The sequence below is a fragment of the Toxorhynchites rutilus genome, chromosome 2 (genome assembly GCF_029784135.1).
Source record: "Toxorhynchites rutilus septentrionalis strain SRP chromosome 2, ASM2978413v1, whole genome shotgun sequence".
In the NCBI taxonomy this organism is placed as follows: domain Eukaryota; kingdom Metazoa; phylum Arthropoda; class Insecta; order Diptera; family Culicidae; genus Toxorhynchites; species Toxorhynchites rutilus.
In genome coordinates this window covers 43,381,094-43,395,540 of record NC_073745.1, presented here as the reverse complement: position 1 = coordinate 43,395,540, position 14,447 = coordinate 43,381,094, and positions in this window count along the sequence as shown.

The following is a 14,447-nucleotide window of genomic DNA, read 5'->3' as shown; positions in this document are numbered from 1 at the left end:
TAAGATAATTTTTCTTGATACACCGTAATAAAATGCACATTCATATGCATTTTATTACGGTGTTAAACCACATAGGGCTCCAAAAAAATTGCCAAAATTTCTTATTTAATATCCTAGACAATATTTGCCATACAGCTGGTGATTTGGTGTGGGGGCACTTCTTACTCCCTCACCCGGTCAGGCCCTTTGTGTCTCAAATGAGCATGACATAGAAAAAATCCTCACGGAAATTAGAGGTTATTGAAAGTCATGCATTGCTCGGTTATCGAGTCGATAAATGTCTATCTTTTTTTTTCAATACAAGCTGTGTACTAGTTGTTTATCGCATTTAGTTTCGTATCGCGTTCTATGCTGTTTCGAAAGAATGTAAAACAGGTAATCAAATTTTCATTTATTTTTTTTTTCATTTCGATTTCCATTTCGAAGTTGGCTCATCTGCACGCAAACTACCGTCCATACGTAAATAAGTATATTGCTTTCTAGAAACGTACAGGGTCTTTCAGATTAAACGCTCACGTAAAAAAAAATCGAATTGCTCCTGATAATTTTTTTTTCCCTCCGTCGATGGTTACACTGCATTCCCCACTTCGGGCGATAATATTCGGCCACTCGTTCAGTCTAATTGAAATGTTTTTAGTTGTACAATTTACGAGAACGTGTATTTTTAGTATGAAATCGTCCTCTTATGGTAAGAATTTCAACACTCCTCGTCTTTGATCACTTCCTCTGGGGGTACGTGAAGGACCGTTGCTATGTTAATGAACCACAAAATTTAGAGGAACTTGAATAAGAAATAACTAGGATTTTCAACAGCATCGAAATCGTAATGTTAGAGTTGTGCATGAAGAATTATGTTCACCGTTTAAAACGCGTTATCGAAAAAAGGGATGGTCACATCGAAAATGTCCTAAAATAAGGGGCTGTCCACATACCACGTGGACAGAAAAAGCACGATTTCAGGCTTCCCTTTCCCCCTCCATGGACAAGCGTGGACATTGACTATACCCCTCTACTGTTGTCCACGTGGACATTCTTCCATATATTTTAATTGAAAATATGGAAATAATTGCATTGTTCCTATATTCAATTTTAAATTAGTCTTATTTTACATGTGATGTTTTTTAATGATAAAAAAAACAATTCAAGAAAAAACACATTTTCCTTTTTTGTTAATGGTGACTAGAAATCTTCCGATTCATTCGTCGCTACAAATCATATATTCAAACAATGAAGTAGGCAGACGTTCTAAAACTTATCAACTATACTTTGTCAAGCTCCAGTATCTCAAATTGGCTGTTGTCAGTGCAATACAAAACCTTTTCCGTCACCGTTTGGAGGATTTTCAGAGGACGCGTTCCATTCTATATATCGATTAAGATTACACCAGCGCATTTGAAAAAATGTTTTATTAACAAATTCCCAGCGGCCAATCTGCGTTGAATATCCAGATGACTTCCAGAGTGCTCGTGAGGGAAAATTATTCTAGACAATTCTCGACTCAAGTAGCACACCGTTCTTTCGATGCAACGCAAACTGTATTACTTTCGGGCCTTGCAACATTGAAATCGTTTTATTCTGATTATAATCTCAAATCAAATATCCTTTTTTGAAAAAAAAAAACAATGCAAATAGGCTTTATTAGTAGTAGCAATTGTTTTCTGTTCTTTGATTTTTTCATTAACATTGCCCGAAAGGTTATGCTAAATACATATTTATTGGGCTGTGATTATCCTTTTCAGTCTCAAGTTATAGCGCGTCAAAGATGGAGTCCACCAAGCAAGAAATTCGCCATATTTTACGTTTTTACTATCTGCGAGGTAAAACTGCACCGAAAAAATTCGTGTAGTTTATGGACCCGATACTGTAACGATTCGTACAGCACAGCGTTGGTTTGATCGATTTCCTTCTGGTGTAGTGGCTGTCGAAGATACACCCTGTACTGGTAGGCCAATCGTCGTGGAAACCGATAAAATCGTTGAAATCATCCAAGAAGACCGGCATGTGAGCAATCGCTCGATTGGCCAGGAACTGGGTATAGACCATGAACCCGTTTGGAACCATTTGCAGAAGATTGGATTCCAAAAAAAAACTGGATGTATGGATGCCACACGAGTTGACGCAAAAAATCTTTTAGACCTAATCAACGGCTGCGACACACTGCTGAAACGGAACGAACTCGACCCATTTTTAAGAAGATGGTGACTCGTGATGAAAAGTGGATCACGTACGACAACCTAAAGCGAAAAAAGTCGTGGTCGAATCGCGGTGTGCCGGCCCAAACCATCGCCAAGCCCGGATTGACGACCAGGAAGGTTTTGTTGTGTGTTTGGTGGGATTGGAAGGGAATCATCCACTATGAGCTGCTCAACTATGGCCAGACCCTCAACTCGGTTCTCTACTGTGAGCAGCTTGACCGTTTGAAGCAGGCGATTGACCAGAAGCGGCCAGAAATGATCAACAGGAATGGTGTTGTTTTCCACCAGGACAACGCTCGGTCTCACACGTCTTTGATGACCCGCCAGAAGCTACGGGTGCTCGGATGGGATGCCCTATTGCACCCACCGTATAGTCCGGACCTGGCTCCTAGTGATTATCATCTTTTCCGGTCCATGCAAAACGCTCTTGGTGATACTAAGTTGGCCTCAAAAGAGGCTTGTAAAAACTGTCTGTCTGAGTTTTTTGCAAATAAGGTGGGGGCGGGGGGTTATAAGGGGAGGATAATGGAGTTCCCTTCTAAATGGCAACAAGTTTGCGAACAAAACGGCGAATATTTGACTTAAATTGGATAATGTTAAGTATTTTAAAAAAAGCGTCAAATTTCGATCAGAAATACGACTTTTTTTACTTATTTGTATCGCTCTTCAGTTTGTTTCAAATTTATTCATGTAGTATTGATCACGCTCTTCCTACCAATATATCTTAGAGTTTGAAAATATGTGAAATCGTTGGCTGCAAGAAAAACTCGGTTTTGGTAACTGTATGAAATGGTGGGTTGAAGTTACGACAATATAAATTCATTCTTTTTCATCGCATTTGTTCTAATGCGTATGAAAATCTATTAATCATTTATGTAAAAATTCCAGTACAATAACTGGTTTTAAGCCCACAATACTACTCCTTCGAAATCGATTTTCGGGAAAAATTCGAGAGAACCAACAACAAATACATATCTGCTTTTCTAAAGGTGTTTCCAAAGCAAATACGAAAACACTATTGATTCCATCCGAGATTTGCACCTCAAATAATACTACTGAAATTAGAAACATTTCTTCGGCGACTTAAAAGTACCGAAACACAGCACAATAAAAAAAACAAGGCGGAATCAATAATCTATAATCAAACGACGCATAAAATAACATCTGAAGAAATGTAATTCGCCTGCAGAAAATCTCCTGAAAACGAGTGTCTATGGAAAAGAGTTTTTCTGAAGACTTCTGAAATGATTTAGCACAATTGAAAACTGTTTTAATTGAAGCTAATCGAGGTACTATTCAAAAAAATGTGTCGAAAGCATTCGAAGAAAAAACAACCAATGGGTTTAGGCATACTTCTTTACTGAACTTGGGCTGCGAGATACTAGTTATGATATTGAAACGATAATTAGAACAAAGAAAACAATATCTTGACTGCCTAAAATGCTCCAATTTGAAGAAAATATTTTCAATGCGGTTAATTCCATGAAACGTAGAATTGTCAAGCTTCGTTCCAAATATAGAGCAGGAAGACTTATCGCTTGTGATTTCAACCATGCCATCGATCGAGTAATGATAGGAGTTTCCTCTTGTTCGTGGTACAGAATATGTAATCCAACCCCGAATTCAAAACCTCCTTCTAAATAAAAAAAAAACAAATGTTGTAATAACATATGCTGATTAACAGCAATCTCACTTGTAGCACCCCAATCTTTCTTTCGGTAGGACAAAGTGATTCTTAACACATTAAGGACCGCACGTAATGGGGCAAACTTGAACGCTTCATTTGTTCGGATTCCACGAATGAGATCGTTTCCCTTGATGTGGATGAGACGAAGGCGAGCCATTGGTAGGCCTCATAAGATTATTAGCAAACCAAGGATTTAACCTTCAAGTGTAGAAAACACGGGTTAATTCGTGATCCATCCGTAACAGACAGAAGTCCTTCTCAAATTATTTGGAAAATCCTCCAAATATTCCGGTCATTTCATCAAGTTATCGGGATGTTGATAACTTGATGAAATGACCGGAATATTTGTGCGTTGCGGATAAAAATGTATCAGCAGTTCGCCATGTCAAATTTACTCTCGTGAATACCTGGACCTAGAACACAGAGTTCTGTTTATGCTCAAATATGACGTAGCTTAGAAGTTGGAAACGTTGATCCTCCACTACCAATGGAAGCTTTTATGTAAATTTCATTTAGAATACATAATTCAGCGAAGAAGTTCGATGACATGGAAAAATATTCGACATGACCATTCTATGGATAAAGTACTCAAAATGCAGAACAGAATTCATTTATTTTTGAAAGCAGATCTGAATGTACGTTTAAAAAATATTTGTTTAACGCGTCCACGAGGACATTATCTGTACTCCCACCCCCCTCACCGTGGACAAATGTGGACATTTTCGCACCCCCTACCCCCTTAAAGTTGTCCACGTGGTATGTGGACAGCCCTTAAGCTTTATTTTGGTTTTTTAGAAATAAAAATCGGTTCACTTTTGCAGAAGTTATTAAAATTTGTTGCGTGAGCGTTTTATCTGAAAGACCCTGTATGTTGTGGGCTGAACAATCAAAGTTCGAAGTTCAATCAATCGAAAACGACGAGAAGTTTGGTGGAATTTTTACTCTACACAGCAATTCCAAATGAAATCGTCCTAAAAATGCTGATTTTAAAAACTAGTATTTTTGATTCCAATGAAAGTGTGTATTCCGTTTGGGTTGGAGGAAATATGAGTTTTTCACAGCAATTGGGAATTTTTGACTCAAGCGTAACTTTTGAAAAGGGCGTATCGATTTTAGTAAGAGAAATATTTGATAATTTATATCTCAAAAACTATGAGTCGTACCGAAATATTATATATGAAAATGATATGAAAAAAATGTACACTGAGAAAAAAAATTAGTACTCTTTTTTTGAATTTACAAAATAAAAATTCAATTTGCAATATCAAAAATACATATTTTTTAATTTTTTAAAAAAATTTTTCATACAAAATAGAAGTCATGCAGAAAATTTAAAAAATGGACCCAAGATGGTAAAACTATTTTTGACAAACTTTGTGGAATTTTTAGGAATTTTCGAAACTTCGAATTTTTGTATGTTAACAATCATTTTTAGCCACAAATTATGAATCCTGATGTGATTTAAAACAAAAAAGGTTATTATCAATCTCCTTCTAAGTGTAGCCATTCTCGAAATATTTAAAAAAAAAAATTCTAATTTATTGTCTTTTTTATAGTAAATAATCCCTTTTAATATGTTTGTCGTGTTATACCGTCATGTTCATGAAATTTTATGAATTTGTTTATAATTTCCAACAACTTTTCCAAATACATCATCATGGTTCGTTTTTTGACTCAAGCATAACTTTTGAAAAGGGTGTATCGATTTGAGTAAGAGAAATCTTTGATAATTTATATCTCAAAAAAAATGAGTTGTACCGAAATAGTCTGTTAGAAAGAGTTATAGAGTATTGTTGGCTTAATTTAAAAAAATATTTACTGAGAAAAAAAATTAGTACTCTTTTTTTTTATTTACAAAATAAAATTTTAATTTGTGATATCAAAAAATATGTATGTTTTTATATTTTTTTCAATTTTTTCATATAAAATAGAAGTCATGTAAATAATTTACAAAATGGGCCCAAGATGGCAAAACTATTTTTGACGAACTTTGTGGAACATCGAATTTTAGGAATGTTCGAAACTTCGAATTTTTGTATGTTAGCAGTCATTTTTAATCACAAATTATGAATCCTGATGTTATTTAAAACAAAAAGGTTATTATCAATCTCCTTCTAAATGTAGCCATTCTCGAGCTATTTAAAAAAAATAATTGTAATTTATTGTCTTTTTAATAGTAAATAGGCCCTTTAAATAAGTTTGTCGTGTTATACCATCATGTTCATGAGATTTTATGAATTCGCTTATAATTTCCAACAACTTTTCCAAATACATCGTTATGGTAAAGACATATGTTTAGTTACGTTACGAAACATTCGAAATTATAAGAAAATTCATAAAATTTCATGATCATGATGGTATAACACGACAAACTTATTTATACACACTCTACAGTAGAATTTGATGGTGGGAATATCATAGTGTAAGGCTGCTTCCCATGTACTGGAGCGATAAATTTAGTTTGAGTCAACGGAATAATGAAAGCTGATGCTCGCATCGATACTATTATTGCAAATCGGCGAGAATCGGTAACCTGAAGGTAATGAACCTGAAGTAGAAACAGACTTTCTCTTCCAACAGAACCTAGAAATCTGGAAACCTATCTGCTCAGAGCTTACGATAAGATTGGTGTTACCATACAAATAAGGACACTGAAGATGATGGTGGAAAGCATGCCGATGATGACCGAATCTCTTCCATTTATCATATTGTTTATAGAGAACCCTGCGACACACTGCTGAAACGGAACGAACTCGACCCATTTTTAAGAAGATGGTGACTCGTGATGAAAAGTGGATCACGTACGACAACCTAAAGCGAAAAAAGTCGTGGTCGAATCGCGGTGTGCCGGCCCAAACCATCGCCAAGCCCGGATTGACGACCAGGAAGGTTTTGTTGTGTGTTTGGAGGGATTGGAAGGGAATCATCCACTATGAGCTGCTCAACTATGGCCAGACCCTCAACTCGGTTCTCTACTGTGAGCAGCTTGACCGTTTGAAGCAGGCGATTGACCAGAAGCGGCCAGAAATGATCAACAGGAATGGTGTTGTTTTCCACCAGGACAACGCTCGGTCTCACACGTCTTTGATGACCCGCCAGAAGCTACGGGTGCTCGGATGGGATGCCCTATTGCACCCACCGTATAGTCCGGACCTGGCTCCTAGTGATTATCATCTTTTCCGGTCCATGCAAAACGCTCTTGGTGATACTAAGTTGGCCTCAAAAGAGGCTTGTAAAAACTGGCTGTCTGAGTTTTTTGCAAATAAGGTGGGGGCGGGGGGTTATAAGGGGAGGATAATGGAGTTCCCTTCTAAATGGCAACAAGTTTGCGAACAAAACGGCGAATATTTGACTTAAATTGGATAATGTTAAGTATTTTAAAAAAAGCGTCAAATTTCGATCAGAAATACGACTTTTTTTACTTATTTGTATCGCTCTTCAGTTTGTTTCAAATTTATTCATGTAGTATTGATCACGCTCTTCCTACCAATATATCTTAGAGTTTGAAAATATGTGAAATCGTTGGCTGCAAGAAAAACTCGGTTTTGGTAACTGTATGAAATGGTGGGTTGAAGTTACGACAATATAAATTCATTCTTTTTCATCGCATTTGTTCTAATGCGTATGAAAATCTATTTAATCATTTATGTAAAAATTCCAGTACAATAACTGGTTTTAAGCCCACAATACTACTCCTTCGAAATCGATTTTCGGGAAAAATTCGAGAGAACCAACAACAAATACATATCTGCTTTTCTAAAGGTGTTTCCAAAGCAAATACGAAAACACTATTGATTCCATCCGAGATTTGCACCTCAAATAATACTACTGAAATTAGAAACATTTCTTCGGCGACTTAAAAGTACCGAAACACAGCACAATAAAAAAAACAAGGCGGAATCAATAATCTATAATCAAACGACGCATAAAATAACATCTGAAGAAATGTAATTCGCCTGCAGAAAATCTCCTGAAAACGAGTGTCTATGGAAAAGAGTTTTTCTGAAGACTTCTGAAATGATTTAGCACAATTGAAAACTGTTTTAATTGAAGCTAATCGAGGTACTATTCAAAAAAATGTGTCGAAAGCATTCGAAGAAAAAACAACCAATGGGTTTAGGCATACTTCTTTACTGAACTTGGGCTGCGAGATACTAGTTATGATATTGAAACGATAATTAGAACAAAGAAAACAATATCTTGACTGCCTAAAATGCTCCAATTTGAAGAAAATATTTTCAATGCGGTTAATTCCATGAAACGTAGAATTGTCAAGCTTCGTTCCAAATATAGAGCAGGAAGACTTATCGCTTGTGATTTCAACCATGCCATCGATCGAGTAATGATAGGAGTTTCCTCTTGTTCGTGGTACAGAATATGTAATCCAACCCCGAATTCAAAACCTCCTTCTAAATAAAAAAAAAACAAATGTTGTAATAACATATGCTGATTAACAGCAATCTCACTTGTAGCACCCCAATCTTTCTTTCGGTAGGACAAAGTGATTCTTAACACATTAAGGACCGCACGTAATGGGGCAAACTTGAACGCTTCATTTGTTCGGATTCCACGAATGAGATCGTTTCCCTTGATGTGGATGAGACGAAGGCGAGCCATTGGTAGGCCTCATAAGATTATTAGCAAACCAAGGATTTAACCTTCAAGTGTAGAAAACACGGGTTAATTCGTGATCCATCCGTAACAGACAGAAGTCCTTCTCAAATTATTTGGAAAATCCTCCAAATATTCCGGTCATTTCATCAAGTTATCGGGATGTTGATAACTTGATGAAATGACCGGAATATTTGTGCGTTGCGGATAAAAATGTATCAGCAGTTCGCCATGTCAAATTTACTCTCGTGAATACCTGGACCTAGAACACAGAGTTCTGTTTATGCTCAAATATGACGTAGCTTAGAAGTTGGAAACGTTGATCCTCCACTACCAATGGAAGCTTTTATGTAAATTTCATTTAGAATACATAATTCAGCGAAGAAGTTCGATGACATGGAAAAATATTCGACATGACCATTCTATGGATAAAGTACTCAAAATGCAGAACAGAATTCATTTATTTTTGAAAGCAGATCTGAATGTACGTTTAAAAAATATTTGTTTAACGCGTCCACGAGGACATTATCTGTACTCCCACCCCCCTCACCGTGGACAAATGTGGACATTTTCGCACCCCCTACCCCCTTAAAGTTGTCCACGTGGTATGTGGACAGCCCTTAAGCTTTATTTTGGTTTTTTAGAAATAAAAATCGGTTCACTTTTGCAGAAGTTATTAAAATTTGTTGCGTGAGCGTTTTATCTGAAAGACCCTGTATGTTGTGGGCTGAACAATCAAAGTTCGAAGTTCAATCAATCGAAAACGACGAGAAGTTTGGTGGAATTTTTACTCTACACAGCAATTCCAAATGAAATCGTCCTAAAAATGCTGATTTTAAAAACTAGTATTTTTGATTCCAATGAAAGTGTGTATTCCGTTTGGGTTGGAGGAAATATGAGTTTTTCACAGCAATTGGGAATTTTTGACTCAAGCGTAACTTTTGAAAAGGGCGTATCGATTTTAGTAAGAGAAATATTTGATAATTTATATCTCAAAAACTATGAGTCGTACCGAAATATTATATATGAAAATGATATGAAAAAAATGTACACTGAGAAAAAAAATTAGTACTCTTTTTTTGAATTTACAAAATAAAAATTCAATTTGCAATATCAAAAATACATATTTTTTAATTTTTTAAAAAAATTTTTCATACAAAATAGAAGTCATGCAGAAAATTTAAAAAATGGACCCAAGATGGTAAAACTATTTTTGACAAACTTTGTGGAATTTTTAGGAATTTTCGAAACTTCGAATTTTTGTATGTTAACAATCATTTTTAGCCACAAATTATGAATCCTGATGTGATTTAAAACAAAAAAGGTTATTATCAATCTCCTTCTAAGTGTAGCCATTCTCGAAATATTTAAAAAAAAAATTCTAATTTATTGTCTTTTTTATAGTAAATAATCCCTTTTAATATGTTTGTCGTGTTATACCGTCATGTTCATGAAATTTTATGAATTTGTTTATAATTTCCAACAACTTTTCCAAATACATCATCATGGTTCGTTTTTTGACTCAAGCATAACTTTTGAAAAGGGTGTATCGATTTGAGTAAGAGAAATCTTTGATAATTTATATCTCAAAAAAAATGAGTTGTACCGAAATAGTCTGTTAGAAAGAGTTATAGAGTATTGTTGGCTTAATTTAAAAAAATATTTACTGAGAAAAAAAATTAGTACTCTTTTTTTTATTTACAAAATAAAATTTTAATTTGTGATATCAAAAAATATGTATGTTTTTATATTTTTTTCAATTTTTTCATATAAAATAGAAGTCATGTAAATAATTTACAAAATGGGCCCAAGATGGCAAAACTATTTTTGACGAACTTTGTGGAACATCGAATTTTAGGAATGTTCGAAACTTCGAATTTTTGTATGTTAGCAGTCATTTTTAATCACAAATTATGAATCCTGATGTTATTTAAAACAAAAAGGTTATTATCAATCTCCTTCTAAATGTAGCCATTCTCGAGCTATTTAAAAAAAATAATTGTAATTTATTGTCTTTTTAATAGTAAATAGGCCCTTTAAATAAGTTTGTCGTGTTATACCATCATGTTCATGAGATTTTATGAATTCGCTTATAATTTCCAACAACTTTTCCAAATACATCGTTATGGTAAAGACATATGTTTAGTTACGTTACGAAACATTCGAAATTATAAGAAAATTCATAAAATTTCATGATCATGATGGTATAACACGACAAACTTATTTATACACACTCTACAGTAGAATTTGATGGTGGGAATATCATAGTGTAAGGCTGCTTCCCATGTACTGGAGCGGTAAATTTAGTTTGAGTCAACGGAATAATGAAAGCTGATGCTCGCATCGATACTATTATTGCAAATCGGCGAGAATCGGTAACCTGAAGGTAATGAACCTGAAGTAGAAACAGACTTTCTCTTCCAACAGAACCTAGAAATCTGGAAACCTATCTGCTCAGAGCTTACGATAAGATTGGTGTTACCATACAAATAAGGACACTGAAGATGATGGTGGAAAGCATGCCGATGATGACCGAATCTCTTCCATTTATCATATTGTTTATAGAGAACCCAAGTTGGTTTTTTTTAATTTCTGAAACGAGTTTATTCCGTGACATATTTCTTGATTTATATTTTTACAGTTCACGAAAAAATATAATTTTATGAACAAACGAACTCAATACGTGTTTTCAACAATTTTTCTACCAAAGCGACTTTAAATCTCTGTTTCATGAAAATCGAAAAATATATGTATTTCCTTAAATACACATATATTAGAAGATCTCAAGGTTAATCCTGGTATCGGGAACCGTTTCAAATTCGACTTCGCCTTCGCCCAAAGTTCCAACAATTGATGACCTTTTTCTTTGTTGGAAAACTTTTCACCGCAAGTAGTTTACGGGGGGTACTACACTGAGCATATCGAACCCGCACCCACCACACGATGATTTACAAAGGCAAATCGGATAAGCGTTTCAAGAATCGTGGCACCAAACTCATCAATCCTATCGGGTCGATTTTGGTTTCGGCGAAAAACCCTTTTGGGAAGAACGATGCTTAGCTAGATCATCGGTTAGTCGGTCTTCGTGAATTATTCACACACCACATACTCATTCATATGCGGGAAGCCACTTTCACTTTTCTATGAACCCTTACCCCAACCCTCCCACCAAGGGCTGATATCCTGAAAGAACGCTAGTTTGCAAAAGTTCTTCGCTGCCAGTTTCCGACCGCAGACAATAATAGCCTCTCTGCCAGGGCAAACACACCAAGCTACACAGTGGGAGAGAACAAAACTCGGAACGGATTTTCCGATAAGGACTCTCGTAAAGCACCCTCCCTTCGACCGACCGCCGATGTCAGAAGACGATGTTGTCGTTCGCTGTCGACCCCGTTGCAGAAATCTTGCACGAATATAGTTTCCCCTGGAAGCGGAGGACGCGGAGGCAACAGAGGGAAGAAGAACTCCGCCACAGAAAGATCGCAGCCTTCTGAAAGAAAGTACCGAAAAGGAAAAGGAAGCGAATTTATGAATCCTTTTGAATATAAATCGACTGATATCGACTTATCACGGAAATAATAAAGGATAGTCGACGACTGTGCGCTAGTGTGAAGATGTCAACTCTCGGCAGGGACCAGTCATTTCAGTCTTCCCCCATCGCTTGTTTTTTGTGGGTGCCGTTGGCCCAGTGTCCAAACCATGGGATGCCCCGCAGCATTCTTCAGGCTTCAGGGTTTCGTTGAAGGGTCCACCATTAACATCCCCGTGCGTGCATCCCTGGGGGGAGCGATGCATAGTTGTCATGCAAGCGACACAATTTCAACCAGCCAATAATAAATTTACTCTCGAATGGTGTGCACTCTCTCTCTCTCTCTCTCTCTCTCTCTCTCGGTAGCGCCCACACTCGCAAGGCACCGACCGAAGGGAAGGGAAAAACAACTCGCCGGAAATCCAGTAATAAAATTCGCCAAAGAAAGCTGGATCAGCTGCCAGTTCCCCTCGCCAATCTCCGCTGCGCTCTCTGGTGTCGCTGGCCAACGTCACTTTTGTCGAGAATGTGCTGTCGTTATTTTCAGACTCAGCAAAAATAACGAGTAAAAGCGGCAAGATTGAACTGAACGAGCGGAGAGCAAAATCATAATTTGGTTATCTCCAACATCCCGGAAAGTTGAAAAGCTGAAGCGGCTGTCATGCAGGGAGAAATGGAATCTCAGATTATGCTTGCACATCAGAAAAAAAGCAAACTTCTTTCTTTTTTTTTTCTTGCTTCGATCAACGAATGCACGGCTATGCTCAGGTTAGCATGTGGTACATCCTCATACAGTCTGAACGACACATGCGAAGAATGGATGGTTTCGATATTGCTGACAGTTGCACGGTTTGTGAATCTTATCGAGTTGAAAAGGTGATAATTTGTGCCCGTGCACACAAGAACACTGCTGTCAACTGCAGAATTGGATGGAACTCGGTTTTGAGTTTTTACAATAATATTGTCAACCTGTACAGAAATATGTTTATTCAGTTTGTCGGTTTTGAGTAGTTCCAATTATACCTCCTTTCACAGCATCAGTCCGAGAGATAAGCTTAGCGCTCTTTCTTCGAAACCACCCCCGTTGAAGTGTCGGCCGGTGTGCTCGAGCGAGGCAAGTAAGAATTCAATATTCATCCTGAAAGCTTGTGTTGCTGTGCAGTCGATTTCGAGCTAAGAGAAACTTGTGTAGCCATTCCCCAAAAAATAAGAAGAGCCGGGCCGGGTGAAAACGTTGAACAGCATAAAGCGTGAGGCTGAATTAATTTTCACTCCACTTCCCAGGTCCTGGATGTTCGTTATTGAGCTTTCTGAAGTTGTTGTTGCCTAGGCAGGTCGAGAGCTGTGGTGAATGCTGCTGATGTTTTATTCATGTTCATCTCACTATCAGCACCATTGTTGGTGTGTATGGGTGGGTGGATTGAAAAGCGCTGCTGACTATGCTCTAGTCTATTTTGGACGGACGATACTGAATGGAATGCAGATAATGTTACATAATGACGGGTGAAGCCATGGGGAGGTCTCGATCCGTCAGTTGACTACGAAGGATACATTATTGTAAAGAAAAGTTGAAGCGCCCGAAGATAAGACCACTGCTTAGGGAAACATTAAACTGATTCAGATAAATGAATGACCTGATTGATGTAATGCCATGTAGTGCTAAACCGGATTGATTTTTCTTTTCTTTGCCATAAACAAAACATAATCATACGCAGAATAAAAAAACAGCTATCAAGCGATATAAAATGTGAAGTTCATAGTTGTAATGATGCTATGGTGATGTCAAATGCAATAGAAAACTTTAGAACATAATGATGTTTATAATGCAGGTCCACATAAATTCAGTTCTAGATTATTCAAAAGGTTTCGACTACTGAAATCATTGTTGGATCGATGTCTTTCCACTAACCTGCCGATGCGAGCGAAACGCAGTCTGAATTTCAATTAATAATTGCTACAGTTTTTCTGTGAGACAAATTGTGAAAGTAGATATTCCAAAAATCGACCAAAATCTACCCGATAGGATTGATGTGTTTGGTGCCACGATTCATGAAACGAAACTGTTGTAGATATTTATTGTGTCTTTGCAAGAAATCCAGATTGATAAATTCAAATATTTTGTAAAAGCATGAGCACACAAGTCGAACACAAGAAAACTAAGTCTTTTAGGGGGTATTCTGGTCCTGAAAATTGAAATAATAATGTTTTTCTTCAAAATTCTGAAGTTTAATTTAGAGAATTAGAGATTAGAGAATGTGATCATGGAAGGATATATCGAAATCTCATATTTTGCCGAGTTATAACCATTTTACTGACGCGGTATCCAATCTAGTCCGTGGTTCAGAACATTTGACACATTTCTCTAGAAACTACTCTTTCCAAACTGCCGTACACGATATCTCAAGTTCTATGGAACCGATTTAAA